Source organism: Ambystoma mexicanum, chromosome 4p, assembly GCF_040938575.1.
Source record: "Ambystoma mexicanum isolate Mex_15411 chromosome 4p, UKY_AmexF1_1, whole genome shotgun sequence".
NCBI classification, from domain to species: domain Eukaryota; kingdom Metazoa; phylum Chordata; class Amphibia; order Caudata; family Ambystomatidae; genus Ambystoma; species Ambystoma mexicanum.
Window position 1 is genome coordinate 294,201,674 of NC_090927.1, and position 27,795 is coordinate 294,229,468.

Genomic DNA, 27,795 nt, shown 5'->3' on the forward strand with positions numbered 1-27,795 from the left:
GTGGAATCACGCACACAGCTATTTATAATTGCTCATAACATTACTTCATCTGCATAGGAAGTTTGGCACATATAGTACCTAATAACCTCCACCTTTTATTATGTGATATGGGCTAAATGCACCAGAGAAAGACAGAAGCAAAAAAAAAACCTTTACACAGGCTGTGATTTTTAACAGTTTCATTTAAAAATAATACATTATCAGCTTTGCGAGGCAGTCTTTTCTAGAATAAACAGAAGCGAAACAAGTGCAAAAATACAAGGCATTTCATTTGACCTTTTCAACAATAAAAAGAACAGTCATTTAGATGGCAACATTATAAAGTGGCATTTAAACACAGGAGAATTCCCTATCACTACACGGCATGTCTAATATTAGATCATTTGTCCAGCAGTCACAGCAATCTCACTCCATTTGTATATTTACCAGCTATTTGTAGCTTTTCAGCACGCAAAGTCTCCTGGCTTGTTGTCTTTGAGCATTGACCCAGGGTTTTTTTTTTCTTTCTTTAAATCACCCAGCGAGAACATGCAGTTCTCAAGCCGGTGCCAAGTGACTAGGAAACCCCAGTCTCTGAAGGTCAGTGGTCCAGCTCCTCACAGCAGCAGAACGAAGGCGACCTCACTGCAACTCTGCAAAATGTCTTCTCCCTCTCCTTCTCCCCGAGCTGCTTCAAGAAACATCTGTTACAGCCCCTAAGGTGACGTGTCACCAATCAAAATACACAATAGTCTACCCTCCTTCCTCAACAATGGCTCACTTTTACAGTAAGCAACTGTATCTAACCGATTTCCTACTATTCGAATTTTGCTTCCTGCAAAGACCGTGAACAGAGCAAAGAGAGAGGAGAGAAAAAAAAATCTGAACACACGTTTCAAATGAATCTCAGCCTGCCTCATTTTGCACATGGAGAACACATTACAATGTTAAGGAGTTAAAATCGTATTAGTATTTGTTAATTAAGTTAATTAATTAAGTATCTAATGTTTCTCCTGTAATTGAGCCATTTCAGGTGAGAGAAAAAAAATGGTGTGCTTTTAAACTAAGTATTGAGAAAAATGGTGTGCTTTAACATAAATATCCTGTCTTCATATACCTGTCCATATGTTACCCTGGCAACACATGGCTTGCTGTACTAAATTACAGCAATACTGTGATCCCATGCAGTGGCGCTGCACTCCAAAACACGCTAAATTATACTACAGAAGGTTGGTCGGAGAGGAACGTTTTCAGCCAGTCCAGTGCCACAGCCGTGATGCCAGGGTGTCATTGAGCCGATTTGTCAGTGTGGCATGATTGACCGTGTCAAGGGCAGAGGATGGATCCAGAAGAATAAGAAGAGATGGAGACCTGGAATCCCGGTTTTAGAGCAAGTCTTGACGGGTTTTCAGTGGAGCAGTTTCCGTGCTTCTGGCTGCTCTGAAACCAGACTGGTGTTCATGGAGACAACCAACAGATTTAGTGTGTTGGATTAGTTGGGAGATGGCCAGCTTCTCCAGGAGTTTGCCCAGGAAGGGGGGTAATGGGAATAGGGTGTTAGCTGGCCATTCATGAGAAGTCAGCAGAGGTCTTTTTGAGGAAAGGATGCACAAGGGAGTGCTTGAGGGGTAGCGGGAAGGAGCAAGAGGCTTAGGAGTGATTACAGAAATCTGCCAAGGCTGGCACAAGTACAGCAATGTTGTCCTTGATAGATCTTGAGAAGCAAGGGAACACCTTTTTGGAGGAGACTTTCATAGAGATGACATAACTAGATACTCATCCAGAGCTATGGGTGAGAAAAAGGAGATTAAAATGCAAGGGGGAGAGGGGCCAAGAGAGGACTGAGGGCGGGGGGGCGAGGGTAGTGGAGGAGAGTGAGGACAGGATGCTTTGAGTTTTGGTAAAGATGTGAGAGGTCAGTGAAGTACAGAGGGTCAGTGATGGCAGGGGAGAAGTGGAATCTACAGTAGGATTGAAGATTCAAATGCAATTTCTTTTTAATGATTGAGATAACAACATTTAAAAGAGGCTGAGAACGGGTCAACCTGATTACACCTGGGAGGATTCATAACTCTAACCTTTGAGCCAGTTTCTATGTTCCCAGAAGCCTGCGGCAATCACAGCAATGAGCGGGTTAATGTAATCTTCCAATAGTTTCTTGTTTTGTCATTCAGATGTGCATATTGCTTAGCATATGGTGTGGCACTTAACCAAGTGTTCATTAATGAATCTTTTACGCTATAAAAGAAATGAACATTTCATTTCATTTGAATCCAGATAAATCAACTGTGCTAATCAAATTAACTTAAAATCACATTCAGTAATTATGGCCAGAGTCGAAATGGTATTCATTTCACACAAATATTAAGCAAGAAAAATAAGTTTGATATGTTGCTTTCTGGAAGTTAGCTACATTTAATTAAAGAACATGCCTTTCATAAATCATGTTTTTCTCTTTTTGTGTCCAAAAAACACACAAAATAGAACTTCCAACAAAGGATTTGTTAAGGTTACCATGTTCCTATTTTAGAAAGAAAATGGGGTTTATGCACTACAATGCTATTCCAAGGGGTCAATAGTGATGGGAGTGTGGAGCTATGCATGTGTGCAGGTCAACAGGAAAAGGTGTTATCAGTCTATGCCCAATACATTCCATAGCCTCATTCTAAAGCATTGGGAATGTCAATGGGCAACAACTCAACCAATAGTGTGTCTGTCCAATTGGTTTTCTCAGGGTAATTCAGACACTTTGCCCTATCCACAGGGAGAACATGAGGAGCAACCACATGCATGCAGTTTGCCCTAACGAATTGCACCTGTTACTGTTTGCATGCAGGTCATACTCATCCCATCTTCACTGCGTGCAGCGTCATGGGTTCGCACACAGGAGGGATGTCTAATGGCAGACACCATTGTCACTCCTCTCCCTGTCATTGAGTTTACCCTAGAAACCGGGGTGAAACATGTTGCTTCCAGAATGTTCAGTTAACGTAAACCTTGTGGCCACCATCTCTAAAGGCGGTATTTTGACTCCCTGCACGGGTCAGCCATTGTTCCTCTAAACTTTCCTTTCTAATGTGAACCTCACTGCTATTACTGCGATGGCACACAGTGATGTAATCTTACCTCATGTGCACTGCGAGGATTGGAATCAGTATCATTGAACTGGGACTGCTGTGGATTTGTGGCCAAAACTCTGTTTCATTGTGAGCCAGACTGGTGATCATCTGGAAGCAGGGCCATCTTCCCCATGCAGTGCACTGTGGTCCAGAGCCTATGTTAGCTTTCTGGGAGCTGTCTTCAATTTATACACACCCGCACTGCCACTGAGTCAGTGTACACTAATAAGGTGCTCACCTGCACATCTCTTTAGTGGCCTCCCTGGTTGCTTTAAATAATGCAGTGCGAATCATCTAAAATTATCAAACTAAGTTGCATGCACTAGAACACAAAAGTAGAAGTTGAGCCTCCTAAATGGATTTTCTTTTCTTTCTTTTTTTTAGAGAATGGACAATAAATAAATAAATAAATAATGGTGCAAGAACTATATTGACTCTAACCATCCTGCTATCGCTTCTCATTCATTAATCCCTAACTTTCCTAGTTGTGCTTTGGAACTCTTACATTGGTTAGCTTTGATTCACTGAATACCCAGTAGCTTCCTGCCACTATTATTCTGACCTTCGTTCAAATCCATTTTGCTGGATCTACGAAGGTTATTTTTGTTTTGCCGAATGACAATTTATACCAAATAGTTTTGGGCTGATTTCTCCACTTTATTTTACAACAAACAGCAGGGGGTGCCCCCGATCCACCCTTTTACCCCCACCCTTCCTTTTTATATACCTTACCCAAACCTACTATCTGTAAGTTTGCAGTAAAAATAAAAAACAGCCCAACATTAGGCAAATTCAGTAAAAATGTCATTTGACAAAAGTTTGTAATACCAATTTGCTTTCCATTTTAGTCACATTAATATAGTTAACTGTTCCTCAAATTAGTTGGGTGATTTAGTGAATTTTTAACTTGGACAATTACCTGCTCTCTCTGCCACCAGCAATCATGCCATATTTCTTTAGTGGCTGCAAAGGAAAAATCACCTTGACTGGTTGCAGCCCAGAGGTTTTTTGATATTCCTCTTGACTTTTTCAAAGATATCCCAGCCAAAAGGAAAAGACCTTTTATCATTACACCTCATCTTCAAAAAAGTAGCTTTGGATATGGTCTACTAGAACCAGAAAAGATGGTTGTCACCATTCCAAGTGACCCAACGCATGAAACATTAGGTCTGGATGTTCTGTATTACTTCATTCATTCTACGGATACTAACTATGTGTATGCTACATATTCTGTATGTGCCTCCAGTTCTTACACACCTAATACCTCCCTATCACTAACTCATAATTTGAATTGACATTCCAAATAAAATTAAATCTGGTAACTCTGGTAAATTCAACTCTCTGATCTAAGTCCTCTTCTCAATCCTCCACGTCTGATGTTCAAGATAATGATCTTAAACTGAGTAAGACTCCTATATTCCTTGCTCACCAAATAAATCCACAGACCTGACTTTGGCTAGCCTTGGTCATCAAGGATGAAGATGTTTCTACTATTGCGTCAATTTCATTATTCTGTGTATATGCCAATTTTTCATCAAATCATTATGGACAAGTGCTGTTAATTTCGTAATTGAGACCAATGTTAGGTATAGTTCACCATTCTATGCGCTAACCAGTATGTTCTTGTGTCTTTTTGTGCCATTTGATTTTCTGTTACTGTGTGGTAATCCCTCTTTATTTTGATCTACATTTAGATTGGACCAATTTGCTCATGCTTTGCTAATAACCTCTTCCTTGGATTGTGTGAGAGGGAAATCAATGGGCTGTATCTACTCCCTGGCTCCCCAAATGTATATATTTATGATATACTGGTTTAATTGTTTTATTACTGCACTCTTTGGTCACATCTGGTTTTCATACACATTGTAAATTGTTTTCCCTTTTCGTATTTATCTACCTTGTACAATGTTATTGTCACAGCATTCTATATGATTCTATACAATATACATGTACCCGATTTATCATTACTTATTTAAATCTTGTATGCTTTTATTTTGAGCTCATGCAATATTGTTGAAATAATTATGTTTGTTATCACTCCTTTCTCTTTATTTATTATGTGTATTAAGATTTGAATTTGGAATGTTAAGTATAAATCATCCCATCAAATGAGAGAACATTTTGACCCACTTTTCTACTCTTGATGCAATGAAAATTTTAAAATCAAGACAGTTTTTCTTTTCCTTAGCTCCCCAGAAACAATGTGGGGTCACAGTTCTAACATCAAAAAGGTAGACATTCAACTCACTCAAGAGATGAAAGATTCCGAAGACTGATGGATTCTTGTTGAATCCATTGTCTGCTTGCCAAACTACTATGCATTTATAGTCCTATGTGTCCAGATCCCATATTCTGGCATGATCTCAACGGATTGACAATTTGTTTCAATTTTCATCATTTGTTAATATGTGGTGATTGTAACCAAGTGCATGACTTTGCACTAGATCACAAATCCACTGCTGGATTTGTTAATTCTAAAATTCTTTATAACTTTGTCAGATTTTTTTCGATTGCCTCAATCTAGCAGACAACAGCCAATTTTTCTAGGTCGAGAGAATATACCTCTGCCTTTCGACACTTAACATCCTCTTATATGGATTATATTTTCCCATTTATCTAAAATTGCCTCACTTATTATTTTGGATCACACTGCAGTGATCTGTGCCTTTGAATGGCACAAATCCTCAAATGTAAGCGATGGCAAAAGACAGTGACTAAATTCTGCCTTACTAAGGGATAATGATTCCATTCAAACTTTTGAACAGTTTATTCCTGAATTATTTGCTAATAACATATTTGACCATACCTCTTTTCATAATCTTATCGTAAAGGGTATTGCATTAATGAATCATTGACTGATAAAGCTTGTGGTTGCTTATTACAGGGCACATACAAATATTACAGAGGCGCAAAGGACGGTGATTAAATACTACATTTCTTCCTTAAGCATGAAAAAGAGCACTCTAACATCATTTCTATCCTGGGTCCAGATGGTAATTTACTATCTAAAGATATTGATAATGCCCAACCCTTTTGGATTTCTAACACAAACTATATTCTCGCTTGACAGCATGCTTTATTTTTCTAGATTTGGTGTAGCTACAAAGTTGATTACCCGGCAAATGTTGTCCGGATAATAACTACATATGAGAGTCTTACGATACCATTCAATTGTGTTGGTGTCTTGTATGCTTAGAATATGATTGTTCAGTCTGTTCCGTCACAGGCAATGTTTCACCTAGGAAATGCTTCACATAGTCCCCCTTAGAGTGGGTGAACTATTTGGTTTAGGGAATATCCTGGGTTGGTGCTCACAACCCTTTGTAGAGCTATTGCACTTGTAATTATGCTTGCATGTCCTTACCACATCTTCCAAAGATGTACACATTACTTCTTGCCTACACAAAAGCTGCTGTTCTGTTCATTGTTCCCCATATAATACAGCCAAATTGTTCCCTACTCCAAATCTTTTGAAGTGTTTCTTGGAAATAACAAGTCAGGACATCTGTGATGTGTGATTGAGCAGCCAGGTCTCGAGGAATCATATCTTCAGTTTCAGTGGCTTGCTTTCTTTGGAAGGCAAGTCAAACACTTAGAGCCACAGTGTATATATTATCTCTCATCTTGGTGAAAACAACGCCAGGACTCAATCACCAAGAGAACTCTTTAGATTGTTGCCAGCGCGAGCCGGTTACATCTATCAGCTGGAGTGGGATTCCATGTTTTATATGCCAGTGGGTCCAAGGCACAATTACACCTCCTCCTATGCACATTTAACTTTCGCAAAAGCCACACAAAATCATGCATTGGGTTCCAGGCACTTGGGAAGGGGAAGTTGTCCCCCTGCGACAATTTCCCCTTCCCAAAAGGCACACATAACCTGGAAAAATAGCCCTGTTTGTAAATTGAACCCTACACAGCTATTAAGGCGAACATTCCATCTTCAGTGCTCCCATGACCATTAAGTACCTACCAATTGGTTCCTTATCAATCAATATTTTACTGAGTTTGGTTTCCCCAGATGAACAGAATCACCAATCATCTATCCATCAGCCCCCTTAAATAAAAGAATTGCTAAGAAAAAAGACTGGACAGTAAAAGCCTAGGCTCAAACAGGTTTTCATCCTAAGCGAGTGGTGTATTTCCTGGAACAATGCACCCACAATATCCATTTCAATGAGTCTTCAATTTACCCAGTGAATAATATGAAATAAGAAGAAACAAGACTAATAGACTAACCAAATGAGATGTACAGTGTATATATCCAGAAGGATAGCTGCCTCCCTGAACTCCCCCCAACACTACCTCCCTCCCTAGTGTCAGTAAATAAATCAAAACAATATATAGATGGAATATTGGATTCTCCTCGACAGGTGTCACACCTTTTCAACGCAGAGCTAAACCCCAACCTACCACAATAATTGAACAGAAAATGATTGCCCTAACAATGAGGTCTTCAAATCCAAATAATCAATGGAATATGCAAACATTAACCCAATAGTATTAACACTTTTGTGTTAGCAGTGCTGCAAAACACTCCTGCAGAACCCTGTGAGTCACTTCTCATGCAGTATGAGGTCTGTCCTGTCACTCCCTCCCATCTCATCCCTCATAGCGCTTTCTTTTTTTGTCACTTGCATGCAGTTCTATTGTCTACATTGTGGGTTTGTCCTTGAATGGCTCAACTGGCTTTGGGTACAATAGGTCCATAGATTCTCCTTCCCTGTAGATGGAATGGGAATGCCAACTGAAGGTGAATAACAGTCTACATGGCTGTTCCTATCTGCATGTAATAGTGTTTTCATGAAGCCAACCACTGACCACCCAAAGATGTTGTCATTTGGCTAGTGTGGCCTGCACCAGGTGTGGTAGCCAAGGTTGGCCTGTTTCACAAGGGTCACCTCGGCATCAGCCGCCGCTTGCAGTAATAAGGAGATGAGGCACCGGACTGATGGATAAAAACAAGCTTCTTTTACTAGATAGAAAATAATAGCATACAGAGGAATTATCAGCGCAAGAGCAGGAAAGTATAGAAGGACAAGTGGCGGGCAGTTGGCACTCAGATCTCTGAAGGGAGATCACAAAATGGTATATAGCATACCATTAGCAAATCATGAATATATTATAGCATTTTTATAATGGGTGTTACTTGGCATGACATTGCAGCCATTTGACAATAACTGTCAGAATCTGACTTGTGACCTTATGACATACATGGGCTGGGTACATTTTGTTGTAATATGGATAAGCAGTATTCCCAGAAACACTACTGTTATCTACCATATGTGGTGCTAATGCTACACTTGTAGAGAGCAAGAGCATGTCTGATGTGTCCCTTTTTCCTTGGTACAGTGTCTTTATCTACTCTGCTCCAGACAGAGTGTGGGCATGTCAGAGGAGCTGAGTGGAGAGCCAGGCCTCAGGCAAAGGCAAAATGGAGTATCTGAGGCCTAAATGTATGAGAGAGCATAATGTAGCATAGAATAGCATAGCATACAATAGCATAATATAGCATAGCATATCAATCCTGCCACATCACTGGCCTTTCCCTTGATGTGGCCAATGTGTTTCCTTTACTTTGCACAAGTGAACCTTTGTTACCACATAAGGCAGAAGACTTGCCAATACGATGAAGACCGTCTGTGTTTTCAATGCAATATCTGTCATCGTTGTTCATTGCCCCGTGAAAATTCCTACAAATCACATATAACACGTGCTTCAGAATTTTATGAATCCTATCATTTGTTCTGAAGAACCTATTTTCTGTATTTTCTTTCTTAATGTTGATGGAATGGGCTTCCAATGCTTCAACATGCTTAAACAGTTCTGCCTGCTCATGAGCTTGGTCACACATATTATCTACAATGTTTTCAGCTGCTAGTACCTGTTATCAAGGTCCAATATTTACTTACATAATCTTGCAACACTTCCCTTGATTTCATTTGTTAACACCCTCTGCATTTGTTGACAATCACCTTTGGATGTTGGATCTTCTGCCCCCTCTTGATAATCTGGAGATGCATGGAGGTGATCTATGGCCTGTTCAAATGCGTTTTTGCTTGTCCTTGTACCTGCATCAAACATTTCCTATTTGAAGACCAATGGCCCTACTACTTACCTTGACCCTTCATATTGGCACCATCGGGAGAATGGACAAATACCCTAGATTCATCACAATACACTGAAATAAAACATTATTTACAATTGTTGGTGCATCGAACGCTGAGGACCATCGTGGGTTGTGTGAGGATATTATTGTATGGTGTCTGTCTCTTTCCAGGCAGAGAAGTTGACTTTAGGGTACCCTTGAAGGTCACCAGTGTTTGAATGCTCCTGACGACTGGTGTTAGGCAGATGCAGTGTTTGGGAGGCAATAGGGTGAAACATGAAATGTGTGAGGTACTGCAGAGTTAGCACGAGACATATAGGTTGAATAATATGAGCAGAAGAGTGGAGGAAGATGGAATCATCTAGAACTCCACAATTACATTTAAAAACAAGAGTGGGAAGCTTGTTAAGGTAATGATTGTACAAAGGTGACAAAGGGGTTGTGTGGAGAGAAGCACCAGTGCCACTGCATGGCCATGGGTAATGTATACTTCTTCAATCACAGAGGGAATGTCTTTTGTAGATGCTATATGTGGGTATCCACCACAACATTACCACTCCCAAGAGATTTTGTAATCAATAGGCAGTCTCATTAAGTCGTATAATGTTGTGACTTTACACAAATTCACTTGACTGCCTTTCTGAAAACCCTCATTTGCATTCCACTAGTGTTACCGTACCCTGGGAAAAGTACTAGAAGTAGTTAATTGTGGGGAAAATGGTTCACTGTGAAGTCTCGCAATGGGATAATGGTGATCCTTAAAAATCACTACTTGTTTATGGTCCTGAATAATCCAAGCAATTAGCACTTAGAGTAATTAATGGTATTGATGCATCAGCATTGAAAGGGTTCTTTGCCATTTGAATCAGATTCTCTGTTACACAATGTCCTCATATTGATGCACATATTATTATCAAAATGCCAGAGCCATTGAGGAGGGTGTCTCGTAGAATCACCTTTTGGTATGATGTGCCTGCCTAACATCTGTGCTGCTTCTCCATTACCTGCCAAAGACCAAGCTCTCATCATGTTGCACAGGTTTAGCGCATGCAGGTACACACCGGTGTGAGAACGTCGTTGACAAATCCATTGTAAAAGCCATCCAATGCTGCCCATGAAATGCACACAGTATCAAATAAGAAAGCAGTTGCCACTAACAGTGTCTCCATCTCATCCTCTAGTGCTAAACTGGGAGTATTGCAGTAATCTGTGCTGGCATTGCACTGCTCACATATCCTTTCCAAGAAGTAGCGGTCCAACTGGAGACCACTGAGGTATTCAGGTTGTGCAATGGACACTTGTGGTGCGCACCTGCAGTTGGTGCAGTTCATGCTTGGCAGGGTGAGCTTGCCCGAAATGTGAGGTCATCTTCTGGACCACAGCAAACATTCCTTTCACAAGCTGACAACGGCTTAAAAAGCAAGTGACCTCGATAGGAATGCCATGTAAAAAGCATGGGATGTGCATTGCCTTACCAATTCATAAAGCAGCAAGAGCTGTAGGTCCACTGTCTGCTGATACAAAAGCAAAAAGCAAATTGGGAGGCCTAAATCACTGTGTCCCCACCTCATACACCTTATACTAGACATAAACTCTGCTGTTGCATGTGTACCTGCATGCATATCATTGCTTGCTGTCAAAATGCTTTCAACTACTACCACAACATTACTCCAAGACCCCTCTTGGCTGATAGAGTAATGAAAGGCCACCAGTGTTCCGTGGCAATGTAGTCATATAGTACCACATAGATGGGATTTCCACCAAAGTCTGAACATGTCCAGATTTATTTGCTTTGTGAAGTTTTGCCACCTGTTTCACTTTCATCATGTGACCCATGGTGCTCGGAGTGGTTGTTTTTAAGTGACACTTAATGATATCATGTACTTTAAATTCTGTGACAGGTAGGCAATTTCTAAAAAAATACTTTTTGTGAGCCTTTGACTTTACTGCAGTTCAATACTCGGGTAAGATATGTCTGTTTACTGTCCTCCATACTATCTAGGCTTATTTCTAATGACTATATGCAATGCGTGAGTATATGTGAAGGGCATGACTGTGGAGATGACGGGAGCCTTTACATGGGCCTACAGACACCTATATCCAGGTAAAGTACCAATTCTGCCCTAGGTGTGCGTATGTATGTATGAGTTTGGCATTGCACAACTGTTTTATTCTGTAAAAAACTACTGCAAACTGCTAGGGGATGAACTTCTATGGTGCAATTCTCTTCCTCTTGACTATCACTGCTTTACAGCAAACACACATGACCCTGTCTGGACGGATATATCCAAATTCTTGTCTTGATCCTCATCCATGTCATCTTCATTAGTGTCTGATTTATCAGTGGATGGGGGTGGCAGGGATAGAGACAGGAGATATACAATCTCCTCCTACTGTTTAACTACACAGTGGGCCTCAGTACGAGTGCGGCGGTAAGGGGTTAACGGCACCGGTAAGGATGCTGGTGCCGTTAACCACTTACCGCTGCATTCTGAGGTCCCTTAGCGGGTCCCGCTAAGGCCGGCTGGTTTTACCAGCCACCCTTAGCGGCAGTAGCTAAGGGACCAGGGAGCTAATAACGGGCCCGCTATTTGCGGGCCCGTTATTAGCTCCTTCCCCATTCCCATTGAGCCCTATGGGGGCTTGAATGGGAATGGGGAATGGTTTTCAGAATGGGGATTTACCGGGTCCTCCAAGGTTGGAATGACCCGGTAAGTCCCCATACCGAGAACCCGGTATGCGGTATGGGGGTAGCCATGGTGCTAATAGCATCATGGCTACCTCCATACTCGTAATGATGCCCAGTGTATTGTATTTCCCTGACCTTTGGTAGATAATATTTGCATACGACCCTCCAGCTAATCCAGAATAGGGCAGTAAGACTTATCCTTGCCCTTAACACCAGGAACAGGATCTCTCTTGCCCTAAAAAGTCTTCACTGGTTCCCCGTTACTGCACAGATTAAATCAAATCCCTCTGCATCATCCACAAGGCCGTCTGGGGCCAGGGACCACACTATCTGCAACTCTCTCTTACTAAATACTCTCCTTCTAGACCTCTAGGTTCCTCTGGCACCAACTCTGTGTGTGTAAAGTGTTTCACTACACAAAGGGCTGGAGGACGTTTTCTTTCCTCAGCATGCTCCCTCCTATGGAACAACCTCACCCTTCCTTTGCGCCTTGAGCAGGAATTTTCCCAGATTCCGGAAGTTCCTCAAGACGTTCCTCTTTACCTCCTCCTTCCCTTCTTCCCTCCTCTGCTAATCTCACAGTTGCTATGATTGGGGGCCAGGGCCCTTATGCATCCTTGGGGTCCTTGACCTTCCACACCCAACCATCCAGCTTTTGTCTACCTTTCAGAAATTGCCTCAGCGACCTTTGGCCTCCATACTGGAGGCTCGCACTTTTTCCACCCGAGGTGGCTCCATGCCATTTAGCACTTACCGTACCATGCACTTAATCTGTTGCTCACCCACGAGCAAGGAAACCCCAACATCTACCCCCACTCCCTTCTTCCTTGCTGCACTTGCACGTTCTGAATACTCACAAGGCATAGTAGGTTCGTCCTTTTTTCCCTCCACTGTATTTAATGTGTCAACCCCTTGGTCCCTCCCTGTTGCGCTGTGGGAGCTTTGAAACAGAATTGTCTTACTGTGTAAGCACCTAACAAGCGAACAATACATAAATACATAAATAAATGATGGCCCCGGACAATGAAAGGAACTAAAAGAGCAACCCCATCTGTGGATCTTGGTTGCGGTGAAATATCCATGCATGTAATTGTACTGGTGCATGTACTGCAGAGAGATTTGTGACAGGGCTGTGGAATGTGAGTTGAATGATACATTCACTTGGCCACAAGCAATTCTTGCATACCAAGTGTTCATAGCAAGTGTTACTGAAGAATTGAAAAGACCACAAGCAGCATATACCGCCTGCCTCAGACTCATCTAGTTACTGAGATGATTCCTCAGTGTGTCATTGACTCACTGACTGGTATAGCTCCTTGTAATGCTTTTGAAATGTAACATTTTTGACTAAAACATCAAGTCTGTGTGAAATGCATTCTGGGTGAGCCCAGAGCAGCAATGGCCATCATTTTCTTCCTCGGTGAAATCTGCATTTTAATGCATTTCCATTTAGAAAACATGTTTTTCTCACCTATGCTAGCTTGCAGTGCTTCAATGATTGTTTTGTATAGAGATGCCAGTAGCTGTTTGATAACGTGGCAGTGTGGATGCTGTCTTTCGTGCTCCGGGAAGTTTTTACGTCTTGCGGTTTCGATGTGGCATTTCAGCCGAATGCTTAAAGAGGCGAGCAACAGGTGGACTTGGAAAGTCAGAGTTTTCTAGAAAAATACCATCCTGCATTTGTGGGAGGTTTAAATTGGAGAGCACCAGATTAGGCAGATGGAAGAACCTTCAGGCAAAGGATGGGCTACACCGCTTTCTATTGCCCGTTAAGCACAAATCTCTTTGTTCGCCTGGTATGGGGTTTCCCTGTGCAGTTCTGGCAGAGATGAGGAGGATTCTGGCTGGCGCTTTAACAGTGAAGTATAATTAACTTGTTTTACATTAAGCCTTTTTATGGAATGTATTCCTTTATATATGCTGATTTGATAATAATCGGCCATAACGAGCCATTTTACATTTTAGCTGAAAAACATGTAAACATTTTTCTCTCTTCATTGTGCATTGGGGCTGTGAAAAAAATGACTTTGCCCATTTGAAATGCAAATCACACCTGCATCACTGAATCTCTGCCACTTCCTCCCACACAAATCACAGACTCACAGACACATGATTCATTACACATGATTATTTATGGTCAAATAATCTCAGCACCTCCTGCTCCTGCTCCCAGGTATCACCCAAATGCACATGTGCCATCCACTCAATTCAAGCAATGGTTCTGATTTGTGTCACCAATCTTCATGAAAACTCTGCTACTGCATAATAAATAATGGCTGTGTGTTTGTGAGAAAGAGTGTCTTGCACAGTCTACCCTCAGGGATGTTCTGCTCCTCCTCCCAGGAGTCACCTTATGGCATGTGTCTCATTCACTCACTTCACACAAACATACACTTGCCAGTGTAACCTCACCTATCCAAAACTCAGATACTTCCTCCCAGAATAATCATGCCAGCCGGACTATGACACAGACTGTTCTCATGGATTATCTGCTGCTCCTGTTCCTCTTCCTAGGTGTCTACTGATGGTAGGTTTCTCATTCACTTAAGTTAAGAGATGGACACTGACTGCTGTATCACATACCAAACCCCAATTTGTCTGATTCCTCCCCCTCACACCAACTTCTGGTATTCTATGCTCCTCCTGCTTCTTCTTTACAGCCATCTAAGCACAGAATGGTTTGTTTTTCGTCCTGCCTCCAACAATCACTACTGATTTCTCCACACTTCTAGAGTGTCACACAAAATCAAGACTCATGTGCATATGTTTCACTCTATTGAACTTCTTAAAAAATCCTACCAAAGTTTGACCTGTTCAAAACATTTGCAATTTGGGTGGTTCGAGCTCCTAGAAAATAGGTTTGCACAGGTGAACTCCTCAGTACAATTACCTAGAATCTTCAGTTTTTACTCCCGATTTGCTTTTTCAAATGTATTTTGTTTTCCATTTCTTTTGCTCTGATACATGTGTTCCAACTTTTAGTGTAGTTTTAATAGAGAAAATAAATCTTTTTTCAAATTTAGACTTCCAGGATTTGTTTTGCCCTGAATTTGTTGGTGAAAATTAGAGCAATATAGTCTTGGGCTTTGTTTTTAATTAACATAGAAAATGCATTCTTGCGAACCGTGTTCTCATGCCAGTGAAGTAGTAATACCCTGGCTTGCAACACATTTTTGCTCATGGGTCTGCAAAGAATTAAAGGCAAATGAAGACTGCCTGAATTCAAAGGGAGAGGCACTGAAAAGTTGATCTGCTTTTTCAAGTGTGACACATAAGATTGAACAATTATGAGAAATATTGCACTGACAAAACAAATGAATATGTGCCACCTTTTGGAACGGACGGCTCCTGATAGAAGACATGGCGAGTGCCTCAATGTAAAGTTAAAGGCACCAAAAAAAGCATTGTTGTATATATTCATACTTAACCAGTTATGTGCTTCCTTGAGAGACAGCACAGAGAACGGGAGAGCAGTGCCTGCCACAATGGAACTGCACATTCAAGAAATACCAAGGACCAAATGTGTCACAAATATAATTCAGCTAACAGGTGAGGACTGTATTACCGAAAACAAACTTTGACATGACAAAAGAATTAAGTGGAAGGATGTTGTTCTGTGTGCTGCATGCCACACCAGTGCAGTTTCCCTACTGTACATCAGTGAAAAAGAATCTTTCTAATGTAACATTTAATTTCTCCAACAACTGTCAAATTATTGTACAAAGCATATAGTAATATGATGAGCTTAATATCCTAGAGGGTCAATATGTTGAAAAACAGTGATTTCTTTGTGTTGGTGTTCAATTCAACCTGATATTATGCTGACTTAAAGTTGATCATGGTTTCACCTTAGTCCTACTCCCACCTTGGGAAAATCCTTGTAAGAGGTGGATGTTAGACAAATACTCTAAAATATCGAGAACATAGAATTTGTGGTTTTCTTAGAGATTAAAAACTGGAGTGGCCAGATGGATGGAGCCTGTTCCCTTTTATTGCCAACCTTAAAAGCAAATTCATCCATCATATGGCACATTTTGAGCCTGCTCTTTTATTGTAAGTTAACACGAGCAGACCTTTAAGAAACAACAAGAAACAACTGAGCGTGAAGCCTCAAAGGTGGCACTCATCTAACAAACTTAAATAATAATTAAATGGACATCATCAATACAAACATATTATTTTATTCAATTCAACTAAAATAAAATACACTCACACAAAAATTGAAATACAAAGAGAAAATGCATTCAATAGCAAAAAATACTCTAGTTGTGTCAGCAGCAGAATTGCAATAATGCATTACTGTATTGCAATTGCTCATATGGCCTATAATACCCCTATCATCCAACACCACGCTTCTACTACAGTGAACTCAGTAACATTGAACCAGTCCAATATGTTTCTTTTCATGCTCAAGTTAAAATGGTTCTGTGATCATTCTTCGGGGAAGTAATTGCTGGCACAACATTACAGTCTTCTGGGAAGTCACCAAATGTTGTATTTCCAAACCTATAACCCTGCTGTTTTTTGGGTTCATACCATCATTGCACAATATGTAATGCAACTTCCGGGTTGCACATAATGCTTGGCATGCTTTCTCCTAACAACTATGACAAATAAATCAATGGTTTCCAATTTCAATTCATGCGTAGTATCGTCCATTAACATACACTTCCAATGGTGTTCAGAAACTGCCACGCAAGTACACCCAGTATGCTAAAAATACTGTGTTTGGTGTTTCCAAATCTATGGGCAGACTGTCACATCCACTTGAATTAAATTCCAAAGCATCTCAAAGTGTCTTTCTTTCTCTTGCCATAAACAGGGGTGCCTGCAAGGGGTGGCCAGGGGGGGGCCATGGCCAACCTTATAAAAATGCTGCCCCCCCCATTGGCCACCCCATGAAAAAGCAAAAAAAGACACTTTTTTTTCTTCCCCTCTGAACTGTGCATGGACAGTAATCACATGTCCAGTTCAGTGTGAAAAAAATGTTTTTTTTGTTGCCGCAGCTCACCACCCGCGATGGACTGGAGCGAGCCACGTATGATGGTGGCCCTAACCCCCATTGATCGCACAATAAACACAGCCTGAGTGCGCGCAATTCTGTTTTGGCTTGCGCTTGCAGGCTTTGTTCACTTCCAGGCACTGAAAAGGAGACCTGGGCTGCGGCGCTGAGGGATTGAGTGGTTTTCCCAGGCAAGCACTTCAGAGTTGAGGTATGTGGCACCAGGGGTGGCGCCAGGCATGGGCGTGGGAGGGCTATAGCCCCCCCTTCCGCAGCTGCCTATTCGCCATTCACAGGCCTGCTCGCTTGACCTCGGGCCGGCGCTCTCCACACCGCTTTGTTTTCTCCTCACAAAACTGATTGTGGGGGAGGGTGGAGGCGTTAAAATGTAACCAGCCCATTATTATTAAATAGAACAATTGTGGAGGTGAGACGCCCCTGGAAGAAGAAAGTACCTGCTGGCTGCGAGATGCATTCTGGCCACCTTAGCAGGATAATCTGTGTCTCTTTCAGTGAGGCCATTCTCCTTGTACCCGTCGTGAAGAGTACACCCCGTGTCAAAAACGTGTTTCTGCGGTGCCTGCCAATTGAAAGAGCAGCTCTTTGATTGTATCTGGCCTACATGGCCAGACCATGTTGTCTGTGAATCCTGCCACATTGCCATTTGCCAATAAGCAAAGAGCAGTGCTGCCATCATTGCTGCCTATCCAAAAACAGGGCCCCTCCGGTCACAGCCGTCCCCTGGACTAGAGGCCCATGTTCGGAGACCTTTACTTTCTACCCCCAAATACCTTTGCCCTTCTACCTGCCCATTCAACAGGTGGGAGGCATTTCACTGCACTGCTCTCCACACAAGAGACAGGATTGCTGCCCCACCTTCACCCCACCCTTGACCGAGGCCAGCACTGCACTGCCCTGATCTCCCTACACAATTCTGCTCTCCTCACACACGCAATTTCTTTATACTTACACCTCCTACGCAATCCAGACCGTTCTGTCACCACTCAGAACAAATGAGCTCATAGGCCTGTTGTGCACAGCTAAATTTGGTCCCTCTATATAGGACTTCTAGACACATTTAAATGAAATAACTATCAACTTTCTCACTAACAGATGTGTCTCCCCTCATACTTGTGTGCACTTCAGAATGCTGCATTAAAATAGGAATGAGCACCCCTCTCTAATGCTTCAGAGGATGACAGTGTCCATATTACTTGCCAATATGCTTCAATAGACCAAGTCCTTCCCTTCCTTCACATAGTCCTTACAACTTGCGGCACTTTCACCTCTCGAGTCACCTTATGTAAGCAAATAACTTTCAAATAATACTTTAGTTTAATTCAAATGCAGACTCCAAATAGCACTCCTCCCACCCCCAGAATGCTCTGTATGGCTAGAAAGCTCCTACGCATGTGCACAGGCTGGCAGCATTACTTGGCAGGGTAGCAGGAAGAGGAGAGTGTCAAGAAAGAGTAGGATTTGGAGTAATGCGAATCCCCTGTGGACACTATAGCACCTTCCTCGCCCCAGTTGTAGATATATGAGGCTAAAGCAAGCACCATTAAACACCCACACTGGAAATGCTGCAACACATTTGCTGAAGACCAGATCCTTAATGAGCAATGCTTTCTGAGCTAAAATGAAGTCCAACAAAGTCTACAACATGAAATGTGTAATGCTTAATGAATGTTAAGGGACATATGCTTACATTGTGGCCCTGTAGATTTTGGGCACTGATACACACCTCCTTTCTGCCCATAAAGCTGCAATGCCGCCCTAGTAATGAAATTGCATCACATCAGGTAGTAGACCTTTCTGGTGTCCTTAGTCCAACGCAATCATTTGCTTTGCCCATCTGCTTTTGATAGTAGTTGCATGTTTCCAGCTCCATTTCCCTGGAACAAAAGCAACTAACAGTGTGCCAACAGAGCGAAAAGGAGCCACCCTGTGTAAATAGATGGCCCTCCCTAGGTACAACATATGAGGCAACCCATCAGGGCAGTTTTACAGACTGAAAGTAGGGAGAATATGCTTCAATGATATATGAAAGGGCGGCATTTCCTTACGAACAAACCCAGGGTAGAAGTCATTTCAGATGAGGCTCAGAGGAAAGAAGTGCACCCCAATTTCCCAGTGAGTTGAAGTAATAGAAACTAAATAAATAGTGCCATAAATGACAAAAGCTGCAGGTGCACCTTTTGCAAAAGGGTCTAGTCGGGAGACTCACACTCTAAGTGCATGGCATGTATGTTTTACTGCCACTTTTGGGCAATGGAAAGCCTACTTGAGTGTTTGTATGTGATGGTGGGGTTGGAGTGGGGATGTGTGGGGGAGAATACTACAGTGGGGCTGGCCTGGCAGGGTCTTACTGTGGCATGGAATGTTGTACTCGCATTAAGGTCAAAGGCAACATGAGTGTTCTTACATTGGGAGCGCATGTTTCCTTATTTTGACTTGGGTCTTTATTATTTTACTGGTGTTTAAGGTCAAAGGCAACATACATATTCTTACATCGGGGAATATAACATGATGCGTGCAACATAAATGTTCTTATATGGGGGGATTTGTGTGATGATATGCTATTTATATAGCGCTTTCGCCAAAGCGATGTTCAGAGAACATATTTACATCAAATGTATCACCCAGCCGAAGTTTGCACTCATTTAATGAGCTTTATTTATATTGCATTTATTGACCTCACCCAAACCCATACGTATCACGGCGGTGGTACAACTTGGTGAGCAGGGAAAACAGTACAGTACAGAGTAAGAGAGGTAACAAGTTGCAAAAGCAACATAATAGTACGAGGTCCATAGAGGAGGGTAGAGATCACGGAGGTCACATTGAAGTATGAAAGACAGAGTTGGCCTTGTGTCATGATCTCTGCTTCCAAAAGGTCAGGGTTTTCCCAACTCCCTTGGAAGCAGATCCATAAGCCAGGTTCCGAGTGCCAACCAGTCCCAATTGGGACCTTTTGGACCCAGTCCTGGCGCCAGTGGCACCAGGCTCATAAATATGCCCAGTCCCAGCGCTGGAAGCGCCGGGCTCATAATGCTTGGGTGGACTTACCTGCAGCAGACCATGCTGCTTACTTGCCTGCCAGTTGAGCCTCTGATCCTCTTCTGTTTGGAACTACTTTTCCTGTTGGGTGGGGCAGGAGCCACTCCCTAGGTTCAGAACACTGGAACTCTTCTGGAAAGCAGGAACTCTTTTCTTACCTAGGCGTGGCTGTGGAAGGAGACACCTAAGCACTACAGGAGGCTATTTAAACCACACCCGATGGATGAATCTTGCTTTGCGTTATTCTGCATCCTCTGCAGCAGAACGCTCATCGTGTCTTCTGCATCTGATCCTGGGCCTAAGGAAAAAGGCTTACCATCCTGAATCCAGTCTTCAGCAACACCTATAAAGACAAGAAAGAACAGGTTAGCATTACGGTCTTCAGTGACAGCGCTTCACTTACCTGGTCCATCGGCTGTCACCAACGCCTCGCGCTGCATTCCGGCATCTGAAAGACAAAGGCTTACCTACTCTTCGTGCGCTCCGGAGGTCTTCGCACTGCATTCCGGCATCTGAAAGACAAAAGCTTACCAACTCTTTGCACGCTCCGGAGGCCTTCGGCGCTGCATCCCGCATCTGAAAGACAAAACAAGGTGCGTTTAAAGACATTGGGGAACTTTAATACTCACGTGCCATTACTCCTTTCCACATCTAACCCAGTGGGTATTCCGGCACCCTGCAGCCGCTCCGAACTTGTACCTGCAAAATAAAAAGACAGTTAGAGCGCATCGTGAAGCAGGCAACAAGCGCTTACTTACGTGCTTCCAGGCGCTTCTATTCATCACACGGGCTCCATCTTCAACTCACTTTAGCCCGTCATCCGCCATCGCCGGAACCCTGCAAAACAAGAGACATCATTGCTAAAGACTTTTAAAGACATTAGAATTACTCGAAACTTACCGTTCGTGCAGTAAACGACGGACAGCAGTCCTCTGAAGTCAAGAGGCCTGCTCCCCTTATCCAGTGAAGAAACTGGTTACAGCACCCTGCCCCGAGGCAGATGGAGAGCACGGCGTTCACTTACCTAAGGTGAGAGCGTTAATCTTTGGGGTTCTACAGGAGAAGAGAAAGGGAAGAAGAGAGAGACATTCAATAACCCAGTTCATTAATCCCATATTTTCTATCTGCAGACTTCTTACCCTTCGAGTCAGACATACAGTGCACAGAGGTCCAGCCCAAAGAGCCAGCCGTGTGTTACACATCACCTTTGAAGATACGGTATACGCCCAGTCAAGACCGGCGCCTCTACGGGAATCAGGTGAGCGTTACAGAACGCAAAGCCTACCGCAAAACTCCCGTCCAGGCGCTATGGAAACCTCGGATACCGACCAGCTAGCCCAGTTACTTGGGGAACTAAGGGCAGAAGTGCATGCAGCCCGTCAGGAAACGAACGCTCTAAGAAGGGAACTGATTATTTCCAAGGAGCGAACAGATGATCTCGCTAGACAATTGCTACAGTCACAAGCCGGACAGACCCCGTTACCCGCATCTGGGGGAAATCTTCCTTCTACATCCTCTATGAATCCAGTGCAGATCAACCTACCTGGGAATGTACCTCTGGCTCCGCCCGAACGATTTTCTGGTGACCCAAAGAGGTTTGCAGTATTTATCAATCAGTGCCGGTTGCATTTCTTATGCCGGCCAGCAGCCTTTCCAACTGATCAAGCTAAAGTAGCTTTCGTGCTTTCGTACCTTAGTGGCAATGCGGCAGACTGGTCGATCCCTCTAGTAAATCAAGATGATCCGGTCCTCCATGATTTTCAAGCTTTTCAGCTCATTATGGAAAAACTGTTTGCAAGACATTCACAGGGGCAGGCCTTGGACAATGAGCTTCTTTCGTTGCGACAAGGTAATCAAGACCTTTTGGCTTATATTGCGTCTTTCAACAGACTGATAGTGGAAACTCAATGGCCTGAGGACAAAAGGATTACGCTGTTTTATAGAGGTCTACGTGGAGAGCTCAAAGATGTGTTAGCCCAAGTAGTGAATCCCCCACAAGATTGTTCGGACTATATAGACTTAGTCGTTCAAATAGATCACAGACTGCAGAACAGGAAGGCCGATCGTTCCAAGTTTGATGCTCGAGTATTTTCCAAACCTCCAACTCCTTCCAAAGGAGTAGACTCCGGGGAACCCATGCAAATAGGGGGCCTGAAAGGTCCTCTAACACAAAAGGAGCGGGAAAGGAGAAAACAGTTGCAATTATGCCTCTATTGCAGAAACTCAGGGCACTTTCTTCGAGACTGTCCGGTGAAACCTGCCAAGAAGGCAGTAGGAGCTGCAGTTACCAAAGTTACAAACTCTGAGCAGGGAAACGACCTCGACCGACAAGAATAGAGGTCCTCTTGCCGAGCGTGAAAACCAGTTCTGTGACCTCGCATTTCGTGATACCTATGGTCCTCATTAGCCCTGATAATCCGGATCGATTACATGCAATTGAAGCTTACGTCGACAGCGGTGCCATCGGCAATTATGTGGATCATGAAATGGTTTTGAGGATGAATCTAACTCTTTGTCCCAAGGCTGTAAAGGACGTCATTACTACGGTGGATGGAACGGAGATAGCCTCCGGACCAGTAACGCATACCACTCAAGAAGTGACGCTAGTAAGTCAAGATGGACACCATGAGAAGATCGTGTTCGATGTGATCAAGGCTCCTCAGTTTCAGATTATTCTAGGAATACCTTGGTTAGAGAAACACAATCCTCTGATCGATTGGCGAGCAAGAACGGTCCAGTTTCCAGAATGTGTCTCTACTTGTCACCCTCCACCTGGTGTTGCACTGGCAGCAATTTCTTCAGAGACTCCCCAGTTACCTCCCGAATACCTAGAATACCAAGATGTTTTCCGGAAGGATCAGGCTAACTCTCTACCTCCTCATAGGTCTTATGACTGCCAGATAGACCTGATACCTGGATCTACTCCTCCTTGTAGTAGAATTTATGCCCTCACCGAGCCTGAGAACCTTCACCTTCGACAATACCTGGATCAATACCTGGCAAATGGGTTTATTCGTCCTTCCAAGTCCCCTGCTTCTTCAGCTTTGTTCTTCGTTCCAAAAAAGGAAGGAGACCTTAGAACTTGTATAGATTATCGCTCCCTGAACCAGATCACCGTCAAGAATAGATATCCGTTACCTTTGATCCCTGAACTCCTGGACCAAGTCAGAAAAGCATGCATATATACAAAGCTGGATCTTAGAGGAGCCTACCACTTGGTACGAGTAAAAGAGGGCGATGAATGGAAGACGGCCTTCCGCACCAAATATGGGCTATTTGAATATCAGGTCATGCCCTTCGGACTTTGCAATGCCCCGGCCGCCTTTCAATATTTTATGAACGATGTCCTCAGAGAGCTCATAGATGTGTGTGTTGTTGTTTACATTGACGACATCCTCGTTTATTCTTCATCGGAATCTGAACATCGGAAACACGTGAAAATGGTCCTCGAAAGATTGCGTCAACACAAACTTTTCGCTAAGTTGGAAAAATGTGTTTTCAACGTGACTGAAGTTGAATTCTTGGGATTCATATTATCACCTAGCGGAGTGCGTATGGATTCAAAGAAGGTCGATGCAGTTCTCAAATGGCCATCACCATCCTCCGTAAAAGGTATGCAAAGCATGTTAGGCTTCGCTAACTTTTACCGCAGGTTTATCCCCGAATTTTCTCGAATAGTCCAGCCCATCACTGCCTTGTTAAAGAAAAACAAACGTTTTGAATGGTCTACCAAGGCGGAACAAGCTTTCCAGGATTTGAAGACTAAATTTATCTCTGCACCAATCTTAAAACACCCTTGCCCCGAACTCCCCTACATCGTGGAAACTGATGCTTCAAGCCTTGCCATGGGGGCAGTTCTATCACAAAAGGACCCGGTAACCAATCAGTTGCATCCCGTGGCATTTTGGTCCCGCAAATTCTCACCTCCTGAAATCAATTACACGATTACTGACAAGGAACTTCTGGCTATCAAGTCTGCCTTTAAGGCTTGGCGGCATTATCTGCTGGGGGTCCGACACACCGTTACTGTGATTACGGATCACCGAAACCTGCAATATTTGAAAACCGCAAAAGCCCAATCCTCTAGACAACTCCGTTGGGCATTATTCTTTGCCGAGTTTGACTTCATAATTACCTATCGACCTGGTACAAAAAACGGTAAAGCTGATGCCCTTTCTCGGATGGGAGTGGAAGAACACTTGATCAAGCCTAAACCTGTACCAATCATTCCCGGACAAAGAATTCTGGGTGTAATCGCCACACAATCCATAGAGGAAGTTAAGGATAAAGCCAGGCAACTTGTAACTCCAGCAGACATACAGAATTGGCATCTGCAGGGAAAGGACTTTGCAGTAAAGGACAACTTATTGTATTTCCAAGAACGATTATACCTGCCCAGCACAGATTTACAGAAAAAAGTAATCTCTTGTTATCACGATTCTTTAATGGAAGGACATCCCGGTATGGCCAAGACCTCAGAAAAGATCAAGCGCTACTTCTGGTGGCCATCTTGGAAAAACGATATCAGAGACTTTATAATGTCCTGTGGAGTATGCGCCCAAAACAAGAGTCAAAAGGAAAGACCAGCAGGCCTCTTACGCCCTATTGACATCCCACCTCGCCCTTGGCATACGCTTTCTATGGACTTCATCACCGATCTACCTCCATGCTCCGGATACAATACGATTCTAGTAATCGTGGACTTATTCTCCAAGATGGCGCATTTCATTCCGCTCAAAGGCTTGCCAACAGCAGCAACTCTGGCCCGAGAATTTCTCGAAAACATCGTCTGACTGCACGGTTTTCCTTCGGTTCTAATTTCGGATCGAGGTAGTCAATTTATTTCTCATTTTTGGCGAAGTTGCTGTCGGTCGGCTCAAATTGATGTGAGACTATCGACCAGTCACCACCCTCAGACCGACGGACAAACCGAGAGGACCAATCAAACTCTGGAACAGTATTTACGCTGCATGCTGCAACAAGCTGAAAAAACTTGGAAAGACATCCTTTGGATAGCCGAATATGCCTACAATAACTCTGTCCATTCGGGAACTGGGAAAACCCCGTTTTTTCTTTTATACGGCAGTCACCCTCGAACCTCAGATTTGGATCCCCTCCAAGATCTTGAAACACCAGCAGTAGACTACCTGCATTCTACAATCACCCAAGCCTTTAAGGAAGCTGTTTCTCACCTTCAAAGGGCTAAAGAACAATACAAGAAAGGAGCAGATCAACATCGGAAGGAAGCCCCTCAATATCAAGTAGGGGATCAAGTCTGGTTATCCACCAAATATCTACCTCTAAAAGGGCCACGCACATTCAACCCAAGATACCTTGGTCCTTATTCCATCACTACCATAGTAAACCCAGTAGCGGTCAAGTTGGACTTGCCCCCGCACATGAAGATACATCCAGTCTTCCACGTCTCTCTATTAAAACCCGTGCAACCTCAAACCCGACTAACTAAATCTCCAAAACCCATCCTAGTTGATGGAGAACTCGAGTTTGAAGTCAAAAGCATTCTGGACTCCAAGATCTCCAAATCTAAACTATTTTACCTAATTGACTGGAAAGGCTACGGCCCCCAAGAGAGATCCTGGGAACCTGCTGAATATGTCCACGCTCCTCGCCTAATCAAAAGATTTCACCGAACATTTCCTGACAAGCCAAAACCCCCGGAGAAGCCCGGTTTGGGAGGGGCCTTGAGGGGGGTACTGTCATGATCTCTGCTTCCAAAAGGACAGGGTTTTCCCAACTCCCTTGGAAGCAGATCCATAACCCAGGTTCCGAGTGCCAACCAGTCCCAATTGGGACCTTTTGGACCCAGTCCTGGCGCCAGTGGCACCAGGCTCATAAATATGCCCAGTCCCAGCGCTGGAAGCGCCGGGCTCATAATGCTTGGGTGGACTTACCTGCAGCAGACCATGCTGCTTACTTGCCTGCCAGTTGAGCCTCTGATCCTCTTCTGTTTGGAACTACTTTTCCTGTTGGGTGGGGCAGGAGCCACTCCCTAGGTTCAGAACACTGGAACTCTTCTGGAAAGCAGGAACTCTTTTCTTACCTAGGCGTGGCTGTGGAAGGAGACACCTAAGCACTACAGGAGGCTATTTAAACCACACCCGATGGATGAATCTTGCTTTGCGTTATTCTGCATCCTCTGCAGCAGAACGCTTATTGTGTCTTCTGCATCTGATCCTGGGCCTAAGGAAAAAGGCTTACCATCCTGAATCCAGTCTTCAGCAACACCTATAAAGACAAGAAAGAACAGGTTAGCATTACGGTCTTCAGTGACAGCGCTTCACTTACCTGGTCCATCGGCTGTCACCAACGCCTCGCGCTGCATTCCGGCATCTGAAAGACAAAGGCTTACCTACTCTTCGTGCGCTCCGGAGGTCTTCGCACTGCATTCCGGCATCTGAAAGACAAAAGCTTACCAACTCTTCGCACGCTCCGGAGGCCTTCGGCGCTGCATCCCGCATCTGAAAGACAAAACAAGGTGCGTTTAAAGACATTGGGGAACTTTAATACTCACGTGCCATTACTCCTTTCCACATCTAACCCAGTGGGCCTAAGGAAAAAGGAAAAATTGCAATTGGATGTTCAAAAATATGAACTTCCAATGACAATTGGTGCTGTGTAGTCAATGGGAGTATTTGACTGTTGGGCAAGCCACTGGAAGGGTTTAACCAATTAGAGTGTACAGCCCCTTGATGAGAGAGTGTGGGAATATGTTTTATTATAAATAGTAGCAAAGAGGAATATGAGGGGATTATGGGTGGATGAATCGCAGAGAGACCAATTTAAATGGTTCAGAAAGGGAAATTCTTGTTCCCTAGGCAGTCCTAACTTCATAGAAGAGACCAGGACGGTCCTGCTGACTGAGACTCTTCTTGAAACACATGAGTGTTTCTCCTGGCTCCACGCCTTGAAAGAAAAATTTCAAATGTGATTTTGAAAACTCCCCAAATGTAACTCGATAAGTCCCTGGAAATTGGAGTTGTGCTTGTTAATATGGGCCACTCTTTTGAAATATAAACCTTAGCATAATAGTGGTAAATTGCACTGTGCCTTTCACTATATCAACGCCCAGTGATTCTGGATTGTATATAGGAAACATAGCATTCCTGCACAAAGAGCAAGGGGTTGACAAATGATTATTCATAGAAAGAGAATAGAATATTGTAGTTTGCTAGTGTGAATTGCTTCCTATTTCATTGTATTTACGGCAGAGGGAGATTACATTTAAATAAATACAAAATGCTTTCTCTGTGCTTTGTTCTGTGTAACACAGGGAACAGTTCCCAGCACTGACAGAGCAGCATTTAATAAGTGATATTTAGTACCCTAAGCGATACCACAGATATATTTGGCATTGGACCATGGTTCGATGGCCCCGTACCATGCCATAATGAAGATGAGTTTGATAACGTGTGTTTTGTGAAGGCCACAGCTACCTAAGCTAAATTCGAAAATTAGAGCATGTTTAATTGTATCAATTCTATTCACCTAAACAATGATGCAAATATTAATTTCATTCAACTTCTTCACCTCATTCTTGAATACATAGTACAGAAATAAAGTATACTCAATCTGTGAATTGACAGGGAAGGTGGACTGATATCTGTTTAATAAAATTCTAAAACCATTCTCTCAGGTTGGGTGGATGAACCAAAATGTGGTATGTTATTGTAGGCATATTTTAAAATACATATGTGTTAGCAAACCTCAGCACTATATTCACATGGGAAAGAGAGAGGCATACAACATTTCTCTGATAAAAGCACTTTTGGTAATATAGGGAAAGTAAATGACTTATTATTGGCAAGTGTAATTGTAG